Raw genomic sequence first — 20898 nt, 5'->3', positions numbered from 1 at the left:
TCCCCGAGTACCCTCCCTCCCATCGCGTAGCTGTACATGGAGTTCCCCTTCCCTATGTGCAAGACCTTATATTTCTCCACATTGAAGCTCATCTGCCATTTTTTTGCCCACTCACTCAGTTTGTTCAGGTCGCTCTGCAGTTCTTTGCATTCCTCAACAGTTCTGACCCTGCTGGAGAGTTTTGTGTCATCCGCGAACTTGATAACTTTGCACTTTGTCCCCGTTTCTAGATCATTAATATGAAAGACGGTTTACATATGAAAGACGAAACCCGGAGCGCTCTACTGATCCCTTTGAGATCCAAAATGGGCCAAATAGACCCCTTTTTCTTGGGAACCATGAAGTAAATGGAGTACCTGCTGATGCAAATCTTCTGAGGAGACACTGGGGCCACCACTTTGAGGTCCAGCAACTTGAGCAGTGTCTGCCAAAAAACCCTCCTCTTCCAAGTTGACCGACAAGGAGAGGACAGCAAACGATCTGGCAAAGTTTGTGAAAACTCTAGACCATAACCGTTCTGAATCACCTCCAGGACCCACTGATCCATTGTGATCTTGGCCCATCCCCGGTAAAACTCCCACAACGGCCATTGACTGGAACTGGGGGAAGGACCCGCAATGAGTCATTGGGTTGGATGGGTGGCGGAGGAGTCTCTGGAGGAGTCGCAAACCCCTAGCGGGCCCCCTGAAAGAACTGCATGCATTGGAAGAAACGTCCTCTGGAAGGAAATGAGGTCGCATCACAGCCAGGGCGGTACCTATGAAAGTCACTCAAATGACCCAGGGTAGAACCATCTTGCGAAGCCTGGCGAGGTCTGTCCTCTAGTAACTGAGGCACCTTAGAGTCACTCAAGTCCTGAACCAGCTTATCTAACTCCTCCCGAAGAGAAAGGAGCCCCGAATGGGAAACTTTCTGAGCTTAACCTTAGATTCCGCATCCGCAGGGAATGGAAGGTTGCAACACTGAGAGCCATGGACTTGGCCGAGGCATGCAACAGCTCAATCTTAGCCACTTCCTGATCTAATAAGGACCAGTCAGCTGACTTGTGGTCAAGAACTCTCCATCAGAATCAAGCCCAGGCTACCAGACCACCTCAAAACACCGCCTGGACAGCGAGTGTAGACACATCAAAACTTCATTTAAGCAGAGCCTTCATTTTATGGTCCTGAAGGTCTCTCAGGGCCGAGCTGCCTTCCACCAGTATGGTATATCTGTGCACAATAGCCGAGACCACAGCAATGATCACAGGAGACTTAAAGATATCTCTATCCCTATCAGGAATGGGGTAGAGTCTGGCCATGGACCATGCCAAACAAAAAGGCGCATCCGGAGCTTTCCACTAAGCGTGCACTACATCCCGAAAATCCTGATGCATAAGGAAAGAGTGGGATGCTGACTGGATCCCTCTTAGAAGATGGTCCACAACTCTAGGGGGGTCCATAGCATCTTCTTCAAAGTATAAAACCGAAGACACCTGAAGAATGAGCTCCTGCAACTCTTCACGATAAAAAATGTGCACAAGCAACGCATCCCCGCCAATCGGCTCCTTTGAAAAGTCTCCATCCAAAACAGACACAAGAGCGAATACAATTTCACAGCAAGTTGGATTACAAATATTCCTGGCGGGCAGTGTGGTTAACGTGTGGACCCAACGAAGAAAGATATCTGCTTGCAAAGTTAAGTGACTGGAAGAGTGTGATGAAATTGGTTTTTTTGTGGGTTTTTTTATAACTACGTCCTGTGTTGCTATTTATGTGATAAGAAGTTTATGAATAAATATGTAGCTCTGCAGTCTGGGTTTTTTAAGTACAGGTTTTTCTCAAAAGGTGTTTTTTGAGTTTTTTACTACATTGTTTTTTCTCTACTGCAAGAATCTATGTTAACTAAGTGAACAATAAGCTGACTATAGCTTTATAAGGATTATAGTAACTTTGATGTCCTGCACCAGTTGCTGAGGCTCATTTGAGTAATTGTTAAAGGATTATACTTCTTAATACAATACAGCAAACTATTAAAACTGCCGAGATATTAAGTACTATATAGTAATTCTGTATGGCAGAATTACCTTTTGGATTCATAGACTATTCATTTCTAAAATCAGGACGTTAAAGCAGATGGCAAAGGTTGCATTTTGTCAGGCAGTTAGATTTCCTAATATTGTATGAACAATTAACTGCACACTGATTGCATTGATGCCACCTGCTGGGTCTGAAAACATTTTTAGCAGTAGAAAGCAATTTCATGTCATCAATGTGCAAATGGTCGGTAATGCCAAGTGCATTATCAGTAATGAGGTGACTAACTTTTCTGACTAAGTCCATGACTCATATTCTAGTAAAGTGTACCATACAAACTGTTTCTTGAAACCTTTTAGCAAAGGCTGGTAATTTGATCATATTATTTGTTTAGACATACACTATTTATATTTTTATACTATATATGCACAGATTGAAGACATTTCTAGCAGGTGGGGTTAGAGTGAATGGTTCAAATGCTTGCAAATTTTTGAATTTTCAAGTTTGCAAATAAATTTTTTATGTAAAACAGTGCCTATACAAACAAAAGGTATAGATTTGAGTGCATACTTTACTAAGATAATTTTTAAAGGGAAAGGTTTTGGTAGCTTGACCTTTAGTGGTTGTACTGTTCTGTGAAATTTTTGCTAGCAATAGAGAGATATGTCAATATACAGGAGTTAGAGCAGAGACACTTGTACTATCTAGCAATCCATAGCCTAAATATTAGAATGTCAAAACTTAATGTAGGGTGCTCCAGAGCAAGCTGATCTACAAAAATTTAACAAAAGGACCTCAGAATCCAGAGGATAGAACTCCCTGAAGTACGACAACTTAGGTAAGGGAGGCTTCAAGATTATCACTGGTCCACTCCGGGAAAAACAGAGAGAAAACCCACAGCAAGACAAAAAAACCCCACAAAAACGGGCTTCACATTAAAGCTTAAAACATTAAGGAACACCCAACATTAAGGGAAGTAATCATCCAGAGGTAAGTTAAGAAACCAGGGGTGGCAGTTTCCAAACAGTGTACCAAACTTAGAGCTACCAAAGAATGCTAAATATTTTTAACTTAGCTTTCACTGCATTCCATATTGCTGTCCTGTGTAGCGCAGTATACAGACTCTTAGCCACAGTCCAAATGAGAAAAAAATCCAAATTGTGCTGTTGACTGCTAAAGTCCCGGGTGTACTTAATCCTTCAACAAGAGAATCCTTGTTTCGCCTTCTAGTTACTGCATCAGGAAGAACCAACCTGGTGCAGTTGTTAACAGTGAGATTGTTTTTTCCCGGTGTGGACCAGTGATAATCTTGAAGTCTCCCTTACCTAAGTCGTTGTACTTCAGGGAGTTCTATCCTCTGGATTCTGAGGTCCTTTAGTTAAATTTTTGTAGATCAGCTTGTTCTGGAGCACCCTACATTAAGTTTTGACACTCTAATATTTAGGCTATGGATTAGCAATAGAGAGATGCCATTTTAGATCTGGAAACCAACAGAGGAAGAGAAGGCTGGAAATACCATAATTTGTGCCCCCTTACAAGAAACACAGGAGATACCCCAATAGATACTAGAGGAATCAGGGGGTTGTAAAGATATTAGCTTGTCTATATTTTCATCCTGCTTAGGATGTTAGGAGGTGGAGTAGTAGAAGTTTGGCCTGTTTGAGATGTTAGAGCTCTAGGGAGTAGCAATGTTAAGTAGGGAAAATTAGGTAGGATTATTTTGTGTAGATAGTAGCCCCTTTAAGAGGGTCCCTGGAACTTCAGGCCTTGTGTTACTGGCTCAGCGCTTCCAGGGAAGGAATATAAAGTCAACTCAAAATGGCAATACCTTTCTACACATTACATAGGCTTTTATGCAAAGCAAAAGCTTACGATAGGGTTACCAGATTGTACTTTAGTAAAATCCAGACCCCTAGACATCCCCAGTTCCGCCCATCCCCACCCCATTATACCACAGTCCTGCCCCCAATCCTGGCCCAGCCTCATCCCCCACTGCCTGCTCTCGTTGGGCAGAAGGACATCCGCAGATGAGATGCGATGACATCACATGCACATGCGGATGTCCTCCTACCCAATGCGATTTCAAGGAAGCCTTTCAAAGCCCGGACAACTATATTGGTGGCCTGTTCAAAAGAGATGTTACTTCAAGATCCTTTATTTGACTTTTAAGGCTTTACATGAAGGTATTCCATCATATTTGGCCTCTGTTATGATTACATACACTCCTACTTGTATGTTATGATCCTTGGATTCAAATAGACTTGTTCTTTCATCTCCAAAAACTGCACATTAAGGGCCAGTTTCTGTAAAAGACGTCTAAAAGTTAGATGTTGTTTAGACTTCCAGGAGCAGAATGCTGAGCATGATTCTATAATGCACACATGCACTATAGAGAAGCATACTCAGCAGCGCTGAGCGAATCTAAGCATGTCTATATTGTTAGATGGCCTTTGTAGAATCACCTTTTAGGTGTTGCATAGACGTCCTAATAACGTCTATAATGTTATCGTGTGTTAGCATTATGAAGTCATTAGAAAGACAATGTTATGCTGTTATTTTACATTAAAATTGTATGCAGTAAAATGCTGGCACTGCTATTATATTTTATTTATCTCTTAATTATTTATATCCTGTGTGGTATTTAAATTTGGCTCCTTTATCATATTTCTCTTCAAGTTACCAAGGATCACAGGGGGATTTGAACCAACAACTTCAGAGTGCTAAGGCTGTAGCTCTAACCACTGCACTAGACACTCTCAGATAGTAAACTGCATGTCAATTCCAAAGCCAAGCTTATATCCTCTTGATTTACAAGCAGACGTTTCTCTAGGATAAATATCAAACAAGTACCTTCAACCAGTGGCGTACCTAGGGTATGTGGCACCCGGGGCGCATCATTTTTTGACACCCCCCCCCCCCCCATGTAAAAAAATTTTTTTTTTTTTTTTTAAGGTCTGCACCCCCCCCCCCATGTAAAAAAAAATTTTTTTTTTTTTTGAAGGTCTGCACCCCCCCCCCGAAGGCCTGTCCCCCCTTGAAGGATGCCTGCCTGTCACCCCCTCCCCCTTGAAAGCCTGCTTGCCTGCCCGCCCGCCCCACCCTGAAGGCCTGATGCCCCGACCCACCCCAAAGGACCGTTCGCCCCCCTGGCCTCCCCGCACCACCTATGAACAGCCGCAGCAGGATCGCGAAGTCAGCGTCAGCGATCCCTGCGCTGCTTCCTGCGCCACGGTCCCGCCCCTCCTCTGACGTCAGGGGAGGGGCGGGATCGCGGCGCAGGAAGCAGCGCAGGGATCGCTGACGCTGACTTCGCTATCCTGCTGCGGCTGTTCATAGGTGGTGCGGGGAGGCCAGGGGGGCGAACGGTCCTTCGGGGGTGGCGGGGGACTGAACGGCAAGGCCGGGAACACCCCCTTAGGGCTGGTACCCGGGGCGGCCCGCCCCCCCCCCCCCCCCCCTAGGAACGCCACTGCCTTCAACACTTGTCCAGTTCCTCTTTTGACCTCTATGTTCCTCAAAGTACATGAAATATATATATATATACTAGTATTTTAGCCCGTTACATTAACGGGTGCTAGAATATATGTCTGTCTATCTGTCTGTCTTTCTTTATTTCTGTCTCTCTCTCCCTCCCGCTGTCTTTCTTTCTGTCTGTCTCTCTCCCTGGCCCCCTTTGTCTGTCTGTCTTTCTGTGTCTCTCTCTGCCCCTGTGTCTTTCTTCTTTTCTTTCTGTCTCCCTTCCTCCCGCTGTCTGACTTTCTTTCTATCTATCTGTCTGTCTCTCTCCCTGCCTCCTATGCAGCAGTATTTCTCTCCCCCCACTTCCCTGTGCAGCAGCCACAGCAGCATTCCCTCCCCCTCTATTTCCCTCCCCCACATCACTTCCCTGTGCAGCAGCAGTGTTTCCCCTACTCCCCTTTCCCTTCTTGCGGTCTAGCCAGCTTCTTTAGTCCCTTGCCGCCGCCCCCCCCCCTTCCCTTGCCGCGGTCCCGACAAACCTGCTGACTCCAGCAGCGTCTGCAGCACTGTACACATGCTGCTTCAGGGCCTTCTACTGCCCTGATTTGCTCTGCCGCGTCTCTGATGATGTCATCAAGAACATGCCAGAGTAAATCAGGGCAGTAGAAGGCCCCGAAGCAGCATGTGTAGAGTGCTGCAGGCTGCGGGAGTCGGCAGGTTTGGAGTTGGTGGGAAGGGAAGGGGGGGCGGGAGTGAGCCGGTCGGATCGCGGGAAGGGAAGGGGTGGGCAGCAAGGGACTAAGTGAGCCGGTCAGATGTCGGGAGAACTGACTTACCGATCCTGTGGTGAGCAGGGAGTACAGCGCTGGTGGCCAGTCCTGCGAGTGTAGGTAGGGGCTGGGGACTCGCGCATGCGCACTACTGCAGCCACGGACCTACAGAACATGGAACAGGGAAAACGGAACATGCAAGTAGGAGTGCACATGCGCGGCTAGGGTTTTATTATATAGGATATATATAAATCTCTATTTGTTGTGGTGTAAAGAGGACTCCTTTCAAAAATCAGGTTTACTTTTGTGCGCTAGGTAGGTGTGCGTTAGATGGACATGACTTAGACGTCACTTAGGCATGCCAGAGGTGTCCATATAAAGGTGAATGAGGCTTATATTTTTGGGGTATAGAGGACTCCATAAGAACATTAGAATAGCCTTACTGGGTCAGACCAATGGTCCATCAAGCCCAGTAGTCCGTTCTCACGGTAGCCAATCCAGGTCCCTAGCATCAGGCCAGAACCCAAGGAGTAGCAACATTCCAAGCTATCAATCCAGTGGCTTCCCCCATGTATTTCTCAATAACAGACTATGGACTTTTCCTCCAGAAAACTGTCCAAATATTTCTTATTAAACATCTTTTTCTATTATTATTAAAGTGGAGTCCTTTTTACCCCCCAAAATAGAAGGTTTAGTATGCAATATATATATTTTTTTCATGTGCTTTGCTTAACTAATGCATTATTACACATCTTTTGATGTTAATATCAAACTGGAGATCTCTATACCCCAAAAATAGAAGTCCCATTCACCTATATGCAGACGCCTCCGGCTCACCTAAATGAAACCTAAGTCCCGTTCACCTAACTCATGCTTACCTAGTGCCCAACTCACGCTCAAAAGTAGACCTGATTTTGCAACGCCTACATTTTAGGTGTTAGGTAGACTTGTTAGGATGCTGAGTGGCATGCAATTCTGTAAATGGATGTCTATATTGAATCCATGCCTATGCCTATCCCGTTAGGCACAGCTTTTTCCAATGAGTTTCTACGAAATTGTGGACACCTATTTTATGAATCGCGTCCATCTTTTGGATGTCTAAGTTTCAATTATTGCTTGTTAAACTCATTATTATCCACTTTATTTGGATATCTAAGTTGATGTACATTCACATTATGGATGCCTAAAGTTAGCCATCCTTTACAGAATATGCCCCTATGAGTCTACTGGGTCAGCTGCCTACTTCTTTGTGGCCCCTTCCCTCTGCAATAACCTTCCTACATTTTTACATGTAGAATTGTCATTTTTGAAATTTAAATCACTTTTGAAGACTTATTTTTTTTCAATTAGTTTTTAATATTTCAGTCTCTTAAATTCTGGTGGTGCTCTGCATGGGTAAGGGCAGTAGAGGCTCTGCAAACTGTGAGTGAACGTTTTTAATTTTTGAGTTTGATTGGTTTCCTTTGTTATTTGTGCATTATCATCTTTCCTTTCATTTAATAGCATTCCTTTCTATTTTAATGTGATTTATTTATTTGATTTGTAAGCCGCTTTGACCTTTAACTATAGCGGGGTATCACATTTTAAATAAACATAGTGTAATAATGAAGAACTTGGCATACATTTGCATACTTTGCATCTCATTATCATTTAGTTCACTGTTCATAATGCTAATAACAAATAATATACAGTATGATTTAGCCATTTGAAGCAGGATTTTTTTTAAAAATGGCGCTCAAAATTCAGCACCCAAAAAAAATGGCGCTAAATGGTATTACATAATGGGCATTCTGAGATCAGAGCCAAGGTCAGTACAGTAAAACCTTGGATTGCAAGTTGCTTGGTTTGCGTGTTTTGCAAGACAAGCAAAACATTCTATTAAATTTTAACTTGATATACAAGCAATGTCTTGCAATACGAGTACATACAGTATGCACACATCGCAACTGAGCCGATGGTTCTTCTCTCTCCGACGCTGCAAGAGTGTAGTGATTGTTCTAAATGAGCAAAGTCTTGCAATACGAGTGCATATAGTATTTTGTATTAAAGTTTTTGGGTTTTGGAATGAATCGTCTGAGTTTCCATTATTTCCTATAGAGAAATTTGCTTTGGTATACGAGTGCTTTGAATTACAAGCATGCTTCCGGAACAAATTATGCTCGCTAACCAAGGTTTGACTGTACTGAATTTTGGGCATGAGGAATTAGCCAAATTATTCCCAGTGCCCACCCAAACCCCCGTCTACTCCCACCCCTACCCATCCCCATTAATGCTATCAGCAGACATAACATTAACGCCTCACCCAAGCCTCACTCCTTTTGCATAACTCTGCCCCAAACCTCAGCCCTTTTGGTGACATCACAGGAATAGCATCATAACTTCACCCTGATTATGCCCCTTTTTCAAAATAGCAGTGTTCACGCGACATCCCTGAGTCACCGCCTGTTTTACACTACTTGCCACTATTTTGGATGGGTCAGATGAAAGGAAGTGATATTGATCACCCAACATTACCTCCTAAGGAACATGCACAGTTTGTTTTTCCCTATCCTTAAAAGTGTTTATTTTTATTTTTAGCCATTCATGCTTCCTATCTTGTTTTTTCAGCCCTTTGTTTTCTTATAACATGTAAAGTGTTCATTCTACAGACACAGAAAAAATCAGAGCACAAGAAAAAAATAAATTCAGCTTTGTAGACACAGCTTCTAAGCACCACTTTCCTTGATGAAAAATAGCAGACAACTAGAAAAACAATCAGGGTGTCTTTCTCTCTCTCTGCATGCAGATACAAAAGCTTTCTCTTCATTGTAGTGAATTCTGCTCATTAGCTTTTAAGACAGCATGCCGATAATCCCAGTGTGTGTGTGTCCCCGGAACACTCCACCCCCCCCCCATCCCACCTCTCTGTAGCATCCCTCCCTCCTCATGCTCCCACTCTTCTATGGCCAGCCCCTGTTGTTTTTTGGTTTTGTTTTGTTTTCAAAATCCACCTCCCTCTCTCAACTTGTAAAGGTCTATAGCAGGGGTGTCCAACCTTTTGGCTTCCCTGGGCTGCATTGGCCAAAAAATTTTTTCTGGAGCTGCACAAACACGCAAACGCTGCAGTAAGACTGAGGAGGGAGACAGCAAACACCTGGGGGCAGTAGAGGAAACACTGCATCGTCCTCGACCAGGGCCGCACAAAATACTTCAAGGGGCTGCATGTGGCCCTCGGGCCACAGGTTGGACACCCCTGGTCTATAGCATGTAAAACACAGACAAGCTTGGGGAGGAAAGGGTTGCTGAAACCAGTGATCTTTAGATCTTTAGTCTAATGCTTTATGAACCAAGCTATTTCAGCTTATTTGAAACCCTCTCCTTATGTTTCAAGCTAATAACTCCTTGTATTCTCTCTAGCATTTCAGAAACAATTTTAAAAAAATTGTTATTTAAGGAGGTGTCAAATGGGAAGGGAGGGAATCAAATAAAAATGCAGAATGAAGTTCTCATTTACCACACACAAATGCTGCTACTGACACTCGCTTGGGTGTCACACATCCACATTCTGGGGTATAGCTTTTTGAAACAGTTTTCTTTTGTCAATTCTCATCTACAGCAACTGAACAAGCAGTGCCTGAACCACAACCATGTTTACAGAAGAGATAAAATACCCTCTTTTTATGATTCTGCGCTAGTATTGAAGCACACACTACCTTATGAAGTCATGAACAAGAAAACCCTAAGCAGAATTTACTTCAATCCAGATGCTGTTGGGACCTCTATCAACTCGACTCTGTCCCTTCTTTCTTGCCATGTTATATGCTGGGAACAGGCTGCCAGAGTCAATACGTCATGCTCTGTCTCTAGTGATATTCACATCCAAGCTAAAAGCCTTCTTTGAAGCTGTTTTCAGCTCTCAACTGCCACTCACTGTCAGATACCTTTACCCATTGTATCATTCCTTCTACCAGAAACTTTCCAACCCTGAGATGTCCTGTCTGTCCAGATTAGATTGTAAGCTCTTCTTAGCAGGGGCCGTCTATTGAACATTAAGGCCCTGATTCTGCAAAGCGTGTCTAAAGTTAGGCACTGTTTGGACATCTAAGATAGGCGTCCTTTGTAGAATAGTGCTCAGCGGTGCTCAGCACTGTTTAGACGTCTAAATTTGTAGGCATCCTTTAGAGAATCAGGTTATAAGTGAGAGTTAGATGTCCAATGTCCTTAAAGTTATTTTAATTGTGATACTGGGAGTTGGATCTGTTTAATACTTTTATCTGTTTTGATGTGCCCTGTTTATGTGGTGCCTTATTAAATGTATTTTGAGATTAATAAAGCAAAAATAAAAACCCAGAGAACTGTTTAGCAGATCGCATTAAGGAAGTCCAAAGAGTGCCTACATTCCATCCATAGAACTCAGATCTATTTGAAGCCCAAACTAACCTTAAAAGTACTCCTGGTTTTCATTCGCCTACAGTATAGGCATGATATGGACGCCCTAGGTCGCTCAGTGTTATGTAAATGAATCAAAGGACGTCTATATTGAAGCCTCATCCAAACCATACCCATTCCACACCCACGCCTATTGGGTTAGGTGCGAGTTTTTAACATGGGCATCCATGAAATTGTGGCTGTGTCTACAAAGTGATATCCACGTCTTTTGGACGTCAAGCTCGTTAAGGCTCTTAAATGGTTCATTATCCACTTAAGTTGGACACCAAAGTCACGATTAGCATTAGGCATGATTTAGTCGCTCTTTATAAAATCAGGGCCTAAATCTACAGCGCTGTGTACACCTTTCAGAGCTATAGAAATGATAAGTAGTAACAATTTAAGATGCATCATATCACTGTTCAATACCTCTAAAAAATATAATAAGGTTCTCAAAAGAAAACATGTAGAAGAATGGCTGACCAGCGCATATTCATTTTCAAAGAAACAAAGCCATAGGCTCAAAAAGTGGATATTCAGTGGCAAGCAGACTTTGTGGATCTGTCAGAGTGATCTCCATTGAGCACTACCTCTGTCACCTTCCACTCAACTAGTACCTGACCCAGTCCATCACTTTGGGGCCCATCCCGATGGCAGTCAGTTTATTTATTAGACATTTGTTCTGTCAGATGAAATATAGGGTCTCAGATTGGTCTAGAGTGGAGAAGTGGAGACTGTTGAGTGCAGAGTGCTGGTCACTAATGTATTCCACAGTCTGGTCTTTTTTTTATTGGTTATCATGTTGTTTGTCGTTGAGGTGACTTGTATGTTAAATGTAATGTTATATTTTGTATGTAAATGTGCTACTCTCCCTGGATATGGGCGGGGGATAAATAAACAAACAAACACTGTGAAAGGCTTTGCTAAATTCTAAATACACCACATACTTAGACAATTTCTTAAATATTCTTGTTGTGCCTTGAAAACAACATAATAACTTGAATTTGATGAGTTTAGAAATAGGTAACCAATATAGCTGGTACAAAACTGGTGTAATATGATCAGACGGCTTAGCTTCCACTGATGAGCCTGGCAGTCGTGTTCTGGATGAACTGTAAATGCTGAATATTTGCTTTACTAGATCCCATAAAAAGAGGATTATATTAATCCAATCGACTAGAGGTAAAAGCATGAACAAATTTTGTCCAGTTTTCAAGAGTTAAAATGGGTTTTAACTGGCAAAGCATCTGTAAATAATAAAAACATGAAGTAACCACGGAGCCTATCTGAGGTTTAAAGCTCAAAGTGTTATCACAGCATTGTGCTTTGATCATTGTAATACTATCTACTCAGGGCTTCCACAATCTCTTCTCTGCCACCTCTAATCTATCCAGAATACCATTACCCAAGTGCTTTCACGGGCAAAACACTTTGGCCATGTCACACCATTATACTGAAAAACAAAAAATGGAAGTGACACTACTTATTTTAAAGCAAAGGTGATTCTGAACAGCAACTCATATGCATATCTCTTTAAGTGCTCAGAGAATTAGTTGTCAGACTGCGGAACGAGTCCGCATGATGGCGCGTCTGAAGTAATCACCTCTAATCATTGCACGTGAGACATGGTGGACAAATTCATATTCAAAAAAATCAATGTGTAAATTCAAAACGTGAAAACTTATCTGAAAAAAGCTGGGTAGGGCTCAGAAACACGTTCTGGGTTCTAACACGTTTCGCCTGGGCTTTTTCAAAGAACCCGTACTGCAGTGCTCAGGTGTGAATTCTGCCGCACTCAGCTACAAACATCTTCAAAATGTTCCGCAATCTGACAACCAATTCTCTAAGCACTTAAAGATATATGTATATGAGTTGCAGTTCAGAATCACCTATGCTTTAATATAAGTAGTGTCACTTCCATTCTTTTTGTTTTTTTGGTATTTGCTCCTTTTGGAGTTAAGTTGTTGTGAGTTTTGTTTCCCTGATCCTTTTGGGTTTCCTAAACCATTATTCTGTACATTTAATACCACGTATTGCCAATCAGCTTTTATATCAAATTTAAAATACTGATTCTGAAATATAAGGCTCTACACAATGAAATTTCTTCCTATATGCCCTAATTATTCTTTATGCACCCCTTCCCCCCACTGAGACTACTTAGGACTCTGAATGACCATCATCTGATTATACCCTCAGTTCACTCTTCAACACTTAAATCTACAAGGCATTCTGACTTTTTTGTACACTGCCCTCTGTCTGGAATGCTGTACCCACCTCTGTCCATCTCCAGTTATCTTACTCAAAATTTTAGACAGCCCTGAAAACCCACTTCTTTACTATTTCTTTGAATGGCCTGTCAATCGGAGGCAGTGTGACACCAAAAATATATTGTATTAATTCCTCCTTCTCTCCTTGTATCTTTCACTCTTTTTTCTTTCCTATTATTTGACGGTGTTCCTTTCAATTTTATTTTGATTTTATGATTATAAACTACCTTTCTATGCTATGCAGGAAAGGTAGACTATCAGAGTAACTAATAAACCATAAACATCACTAAGGTGCCTATTCATATAAATCATAGGGCTCCTTTTACTAAGCTGCGATAGCATTTTTAGCGCGCGCTAAACCCGCGCCACACGGCTAGAACTAATGGCAACTCAATGCTGCCATTAGCGTCTAGCGCATGTGGCAATTCAGCATGCGCTAAGCGCGTGCTAAAACCGCTATCACAGCTTAGTAAAAGGAGCCCATAGTAAGGTTTTGCATTAAACATTGCCAATAATGCTCGGAATATGCTGCAGCCGTTAACTAGATGCAGAGAACTACAACTTTCACTAAGGGGTCCTATTACTAAGGCGCACTAACCGATTTAGCGTGTGGTAATGATTAGCGTGCGCTAAATGCTAATGCGTCCATAGTGCACGCTAAATCGGCTAGCGCCTTAGTAAAAGAGGAGGTAACTGCAGTGAGCACTCCCTTCCATTTTCTTACTTCTTTCCTTCCTTTTTCCCTGCTTGTTATCATTCTGTAGTAATAAATAGTACCCTAAGTTATTTCTTTGGCAGTTGAGCACATTTACAAAACTTATCATTCTATAGTTAGAAGGCCACAGACACAGATATATTAATTTTCTTACACTGCTGTATTTAATTAATGTGACATTTTGCTTTAATTTAATTCATACCTTGATAAGGTTTGGACAGAACTATTTACATTCGTTAATCAAATCTATGTACCTTTGGAATATAGACTTCACCAGCAAAGAAATGATGTGATTAATAATAAGGACAGTAAGCCTTGAGAATCTTTTCTCACCGATCCCTGTCTCATATCATTCTTTCTCACTAATAGCATAAACAGAAAACAGATCAATATTCGCTGATAGGAATGACACTTAGACATTTTTATCCTAGTGGTGCTGCATGTTAATAAAATTCCCAGAGATGAACCAGATTGAAAAGCCGTTTGCAACCTCCGCTGCTCATTGTTCTAGTACAGTGGTTTTCAGCTCAGTCTTTGGGACATATATTATGTTAATCAGTTTTTTCTATTCTGTCTTTACCTATTCAGTTAAAGGCTGAATTACATTACAAGAGGTTGGGCCAGTTACCCAGGAAGTTGCAATGGATAGTTTGACATGGACATTCAATAAAGTTGCTAATACAGGTAGATCAGTATAGTTATTAATACAGTTAAGTCATAGTTACAAATACAGAGTTACAAGTTCAAGTAGGTCATTGTTGGCTCATTGCTATGTCTCAGGAGTTGCTTTAGAATTTAGAAATAGGTTTTTACAATTACCATTTCAGTTACTTCAGGGTTGGCTCCTTGTCTTGAGCCTCAGAGCATGATTTAAGCAAGCAGGAGTCTCTCCTGTCCATTTAAATCACTTTGAATATCAAGCAGTGTGTTTTTGATGGAAAACTATTGGCAACCATAATGAAAATATTAGGGGGGGGGGCAATATTCAGCATGGTTTAAGGAGGCTGGAGAGGCTCCTGCCTATTTAAATCATGCTGAGCAGTCCAATTGACAATATTCTGAGGAACTTAACTGGGTGATGCCAATCGGCTCTATTGATTTGTTTGGAGATAGGTACAGCTCTAGTTCCAGCTTCAGTTCCTGCTCCAGTTCCAGACTAATTCCAGCTCAGAGCTCCCATGCAAGACAGCTGCGGTGGACCTCAAAAAAAAGGTTTTATTTAATCTTCATTGTTATAGTGTGCTCACTATTTTCTTTTTGACGCTATTTACATTATTTTTGGGAAAACATTGGATTGGAAAAGATATTTCTCCTCTTAAAGTAAAGGGTCCAGTGACACTAAACATATCAGGTGCAAGAGAAAGCAGATATTTTGGTTACAAAGGGTCTTAATTAACAGTTTTGGCATACAAACACTGATTTTGAAGAATTTAGAGAAATACTTACCTGGGTTTATTGGAATATAGTCTCCTGGTGTACTTGAAGTTGAAGAGAAAGACAGAGAAACTTTTAAACAAAGATTCTAAGTTAAACTTAAGAAGTACTTAAGTTTAGAAATACTTATCTGAGAAGTTAAGAGAAAAGGCAAAGCTATTGAGTTGAACCTGAAACAGATTTTAAAAAAATAGAGTAGCACTTTATATTTAAGTGTGAGTAGTTTTCACTAGTTAGAATATTGTTTTAATTAGCTTAACAAATTACATTTTGTGGTTTTAATCTGAATACACTTTAACTGTTCTGAAAAGCCTTTTTATTCTGAACATACTTTAATTGTTTGAAAGTCTTTAAATTGAGCCTGATTATTTATATTTTTAAAGATAATTGTGCAATAAAACAATAATATAATTTATTTAAGAAATTCTTCTATCTGGTTCTCTGGGTATCTGCTTCTCCAAAGCTCTCACTCCCATTTCAAAATCAAATCCGGTAAATTAATTTAATTCAAGACACTCTCTGAGAGTTAGAGAAGACACAACCACTCGTACCATGATAACATCAGTCACTTGCTGTTGTCATTGAGACAAAGTGAGACTGGACTCTAGTGTGTGCTGGTAGGGGTTACACTACCAAATCTCTGCAACAGCCTTCCTCCCCACATCAGATCTCTAGAAGGCCTCCTAAACTTTAGAAAAGCTATAAAAACTCCCTCTTTGCCTAGCCTTTACGATTATCATCCCATTGGTTAACTCTATCTCGGAAACTGTTCCCAAAGCATCTGAAGCTATAAATTTGATGGAGCAATGGATGAATGACTTCAAGCTCAAACTTAATTCAGAAAAATCAAAATTTTTCATTGCTTCGCCACACCCATGTGACACCACAACACCACTTTGCATCAATAAACTCAGTTACCCTATTCAATCTACCATGAAGATACTGGGCGTAACTCTTGATCAATGCTTAACCATGAAAGACCAGGTAGACTCCTTAATAAGAAAGGGTTTCTTCACTCTCTGGAAACTTAGATCCATCAAATCATATTTTGATACGCCATCATTCAGAATCCTGGTACAATCCCTCGTACTAAGCCAACTTGATTACTGCAACATCGCCTATTTAGCAATTTTGCAAAAAAAATATGCAACGCTTACAATTGATGCAAAATGCGGCAGTCAGACTAATCTTTAGTCTAAGGAAATACGATCACGTAACACCCTACTACCCTGCAGCTACATTGGCTACCGATGGAAGCACGCGTAAAGTTTAAGTTCGCTTGTCTTTGCTTTAAAGTACTATACGGATTAGCCCCTAAATACATAACTGACCTCTTCACATTCTCAGCCAACAAACACAAGAGAAGCTCACACTCGAACTTCGTTTCCCCTCCAGTTAGAGGATGTAAACTGAAAAAACACCATGAACACCTTCTCTCACATCAGGCAGCACTATAGGGTAAAGACCTAGAACAATTGCTTTCGTCCACTACTTATAAGGGATTCAGGAAGCGCCTAAAAACATATCTGTTCCTGAAATATCTAGACAGCTGACCCATACTCTCTGTTTCCTCAATAAGATTCTGATTACCTACTATCCACTTTCCCTCACCTCTTTAAGCTCAATCAACTTGTAATGTCTTTTAATCTTTTGTAAACCGCATAGAACTTCACGGTACTGTGGTATATAAACTGTTGTTATTATTATTATTACCACCCCACCCTATCTATCATTACTACCTCAGCATAATTTTGCATAGACTGGCTAAATTAGACTTGCAATGTGACTGATCTTTTGGCTAGACTTGTGAAGTGAATGATAAGTGAATGACTTGTGAATAAGTTTTGTAAATGTGCTCAACTGATATTTTGTATATAACCTATTCCCATACACTGATCAATATGATGCTCAAATCTTATGACCCATAAAAGCTTTATGTCATTTTTATTTACTGAAATTATGTAGTTAGGTGACACCTTGTATCCCCTTATTTACCCGTAACGCTCCTGACTCTTTGTGACCCTTTCCAAGATGCCTCTAAATCTATGCAATGTCTATGAAATAACTTTGTAAGATGAGGTTGTAACGCCACAAATGTAACATATATTGTAATACTATAATTGTAAAGTGTAAGCCGTTCTGAGCTCTTTGGGGAGGATGTGATATAAACCCAAATAAATATGTAAAGGCAATATATCGAGATATAGACTGAAGTTCTTGTAAATCAAGCCAAAGGTGCTAGTACAATCTGGGCTAATACTAAATGGTTTGATGAGCTGGAAATTATGATTAATCAGGCCTCAATTTTAAAATAAAAACACATTCCTTAGTTAAGGATAATTCTGAGGGGGGCAAGTTTTGAAACAGATTCTTACACATAAAGCCAGTTTTATGTGCAGAAAGGTTACTTTAAAAATTATGTGCATTGACAAGATGAAGTACAGTTTTAATGGAGCAGGGAGAAGTTGTGTTGTACACATATATTGTATGCATTATTCTCCCCCTAAACATATTCCACTTTCAATAAACCCCCACTTTATCTATATGTGACTATGTGTTTGAACCTTTCAATAATCTTTACCACCCCTCTCCACACCCTCCCCACCCCACCCAATGGTACTCTCTACCCTACCTTATCAAAACATACCAGTATTATTTTCATTCAATTAAATAATTAAGAGACCCAACTTAAAACCGAACTACGGCCCTTAGGATGTAAGTCTTGCAAATATGGTAGAGATTTCTACTGCAGCCCGGAGCGCTAAATGCTCCAATGCTCATAGAATTCCTATGAGTGTTGGAGCAGTGTCAGAGCATTTAGTATTCTAGGCCGTGGTAGAAATCACTACTGTGGCTTAGTAAAAGAGGGCCTATATTATCTATGAAAAATTGAATAACCAACTACCTTTGACAAATCTGATTTGAGTAGACAGTACAGATGTGGGAAATATAGCATGTGTGGGATGTCATTGCAGTTAAAATCTTTAGAGAAAGCTCATGATAAACAGATAATGGGGCTCATTTTTAAAAGAGAAAAATGTCCAAAATGTGGCATAAAGTGCCAGATGGACATTTTTCTTACCAAACCATCTAAATCACTATTTTCGAAACCTATTTTTTGACAGATTTCTATGTTGTTCATCCATATTTCATCTAAATCTCAAGGGCATGTTAGAGACATGTTTTGGCTATGACTTGGATAGGTTTATGATTTGGACATTTTTTTAATCCAAAAAACCAAAAAAAACAAACCAAAACATCCCATGGTAAATATAGCAATAAAGAGAGTGGGGAGAAGGACAGTATACGTCAACCTGAGATAAAAGTGAGTTTATTGAATACAATCATCTATTGAAACATTAAACATATATAAACAAAGCCTGCGTCAGGGCCTCAGATAAAAATCCAAAAAAATACCTATAAAACATTTATATACAAATAAAAACAGATGATACTATTGAAAATTAATAAACAATTGAAAAAGACTCTTAAGAAATCATTGAAAAGGGATGTGGGAAATTTCCCAATAAATAAAATTTGTTAAACAGCAAAGAGCAATTAAATGTTAAATATCGACAAAAATAAATAAGTAAACCACATATGCACCATATAAGAACTACAATCAAATACAATTAGACCATGTATATGAAAAGTATGTAATAATATGAATTAAAAAAGTAAAATATACTTAATAGAATTAAACATACTTAATGGATTTAAACAAATATAAAACCAAGACATGTGAGTGGGGAGTATGGAAAAATCAAAATTAAGAATATACAAATAATTAAATAATTAAATATATCACCAGAAAGTATAAATGAAACCATATAAAGGATACATAACAATTTTGGGGGAGAAACGGCATGTGGAAACCATAAACATTAAGAATACGCTTCAAATTACTTAAAACATAAAGGATATACTTCATAAGACTGGAATTCGTACCTCACTCAGATTGTTCACATAAAAGACACCAACTCACATATAGTGGCAAAAATGGGCCATAGCTTTATTGTCATTAAGAACAAACCTTAATAAAATCAACTTATTAACATTTTCCAAAACAGTGTAGCTTATTCTCAAAATTCTGGAGTTACTTGGTGTTGAACTAGCTCCTCTTCCAAAATTCTCCCCATTCCCCAATTCCCTTTCGGCAAGACTTGCGGAGCCGCAGAGTCCAGCCACCACCCATAGCAGTATCGCCCATGAGCAGTTAACAAAATTTAGTCACCAAATCTGTTACATAGCCACACTGATCCAAAATTGTTTCCCCAACATAGCATTTTGTCTGCCAACAAAAATACGATCAACCCTACCCCACCCCCTCAAAACCAAACCCTCCACAGGGAAGACCCCCAAAATAGGGAAGGGCAGGACAATTTTTTTCCACCAACCCTAACCTTCCAAACCCCTAATGCTCCACTGCCCGCCAAATTCCCTCACAAAACTCCTCCAATCCCAGATCCCTTTTCCCAGCCAATCCTCACTCACTCTCCTACACCTATCCTTACACCTCTTACTTCCACACCCCTCCCCTTACCTAACTTGCCTAACAACCCACTATCCATTCTCCTACCTACCTGCCAATATTTCATTAACCCTTTCCCCCCCAACACAATCTTCGATGGCTCATCCAGCATTATAAGCCCGTAGATTAATCTGCAAGCCACTAAGTACTTAAAACATATGGGGCACAATTTGGACATTTGGGGCTTGACCTGTTTTAAAAATGAATATGTGCCTAAAAGGTGCCCAAACTGATCAAATAAGCACTGGAAGGATGGAAGCATGAACCATTCACTTATCCCCAGGGGTCACTGACTCCCTCTCACCCCCCAAAGATGTGAATAAAACAGGGCACACCTGCCTGTATGACAGTTTCTGACATTATAAGAACAGCAAGCACTTTGCATGGTAGCTTCCTTACTGAGCCACTTACTACCAGTGAAACACACCTGGTATCACCAAAGTCTGGGCTTAACTTTAAAAGACAAGTTTCATGTTGAAAGATTATGGCAGAAAGAGAAATCTAGTGCCAGCCTTACCCTGTACACATTATAAGGAGACTCACTTGTTGAACCAAAAAGCCACAAAGGTATATCAGTCAAACATCAATCAGTTGATATCAGGCTTAGAAACTCATCATGTCTTAGAGACATTTGGCCCAAGTCAAAGGGAGACGTAAACCTAAGTCAACCCTTAGTACCCTGGAATATTGGTATACTGTTTACGCCGATCCTCAGCGGCACCACTTGGAGCTCAAACCAATCTCATTGCTCCAAGCTTTACGTGTCAAATCGTCACTGGATCGTTTATGTTATAGACTTTTTCTTTTTATCTTTTTTCCTTTTTTTTGAAACTATTCACATTTTAAAGATAATTTTTAAGCATGTTACTTAGCTTAATTCTGTGGTCTCTGGCAGGGGGTTAACACCGACATGTTTCGCATTCAAGCTTTATCAAGGAACCCCTATCGGACATAAAATAAACAGTAAATTATGTCCATAAGAACAATAACAAGAATTAAGTTCTAAAGATAGCAGTAAAGGCCATCCATCTTCATAAGACCTAAAACTACTAAACATGTCTTACCTCCATATAAATGCCGCCAAACTCTGACCACTATATCAAGAGCAATGGCGGCGGCGTTTTTACAAGATTTATTTTGTACCAAAGATCCACAAGAGCGTGGAAAATCCTCCTGGCAGACCTATAGTTAATACCAGGGGGTCTTTGTTGGAGCCGTTATCTAAATTTCTTGATGTTTTTCTTTCTAAAAAGGCTCTAGAAGTTGCTTCTTATTTGAGAGATTCTTCCCACCTCTTGAG

This window comes from Geotrypetes seraphini, chromosome 2 (assembly GCF_902459505.1).
Source record: "Geotrypetes seraphini chromosome 2, aGeoSer1.1, whole genome shotgun sequence".
NCBI lineage: Eukaryota > Metazoa > Chordata > Amphibia > Gymnophiona > Dermophiidae > Geotrypetes > Geotrypetes seraphini.
The sequence above is the reverse complement of the archived record's forward strand: the minus strand, read 5'-3'. Positions refer to the sequence as shown.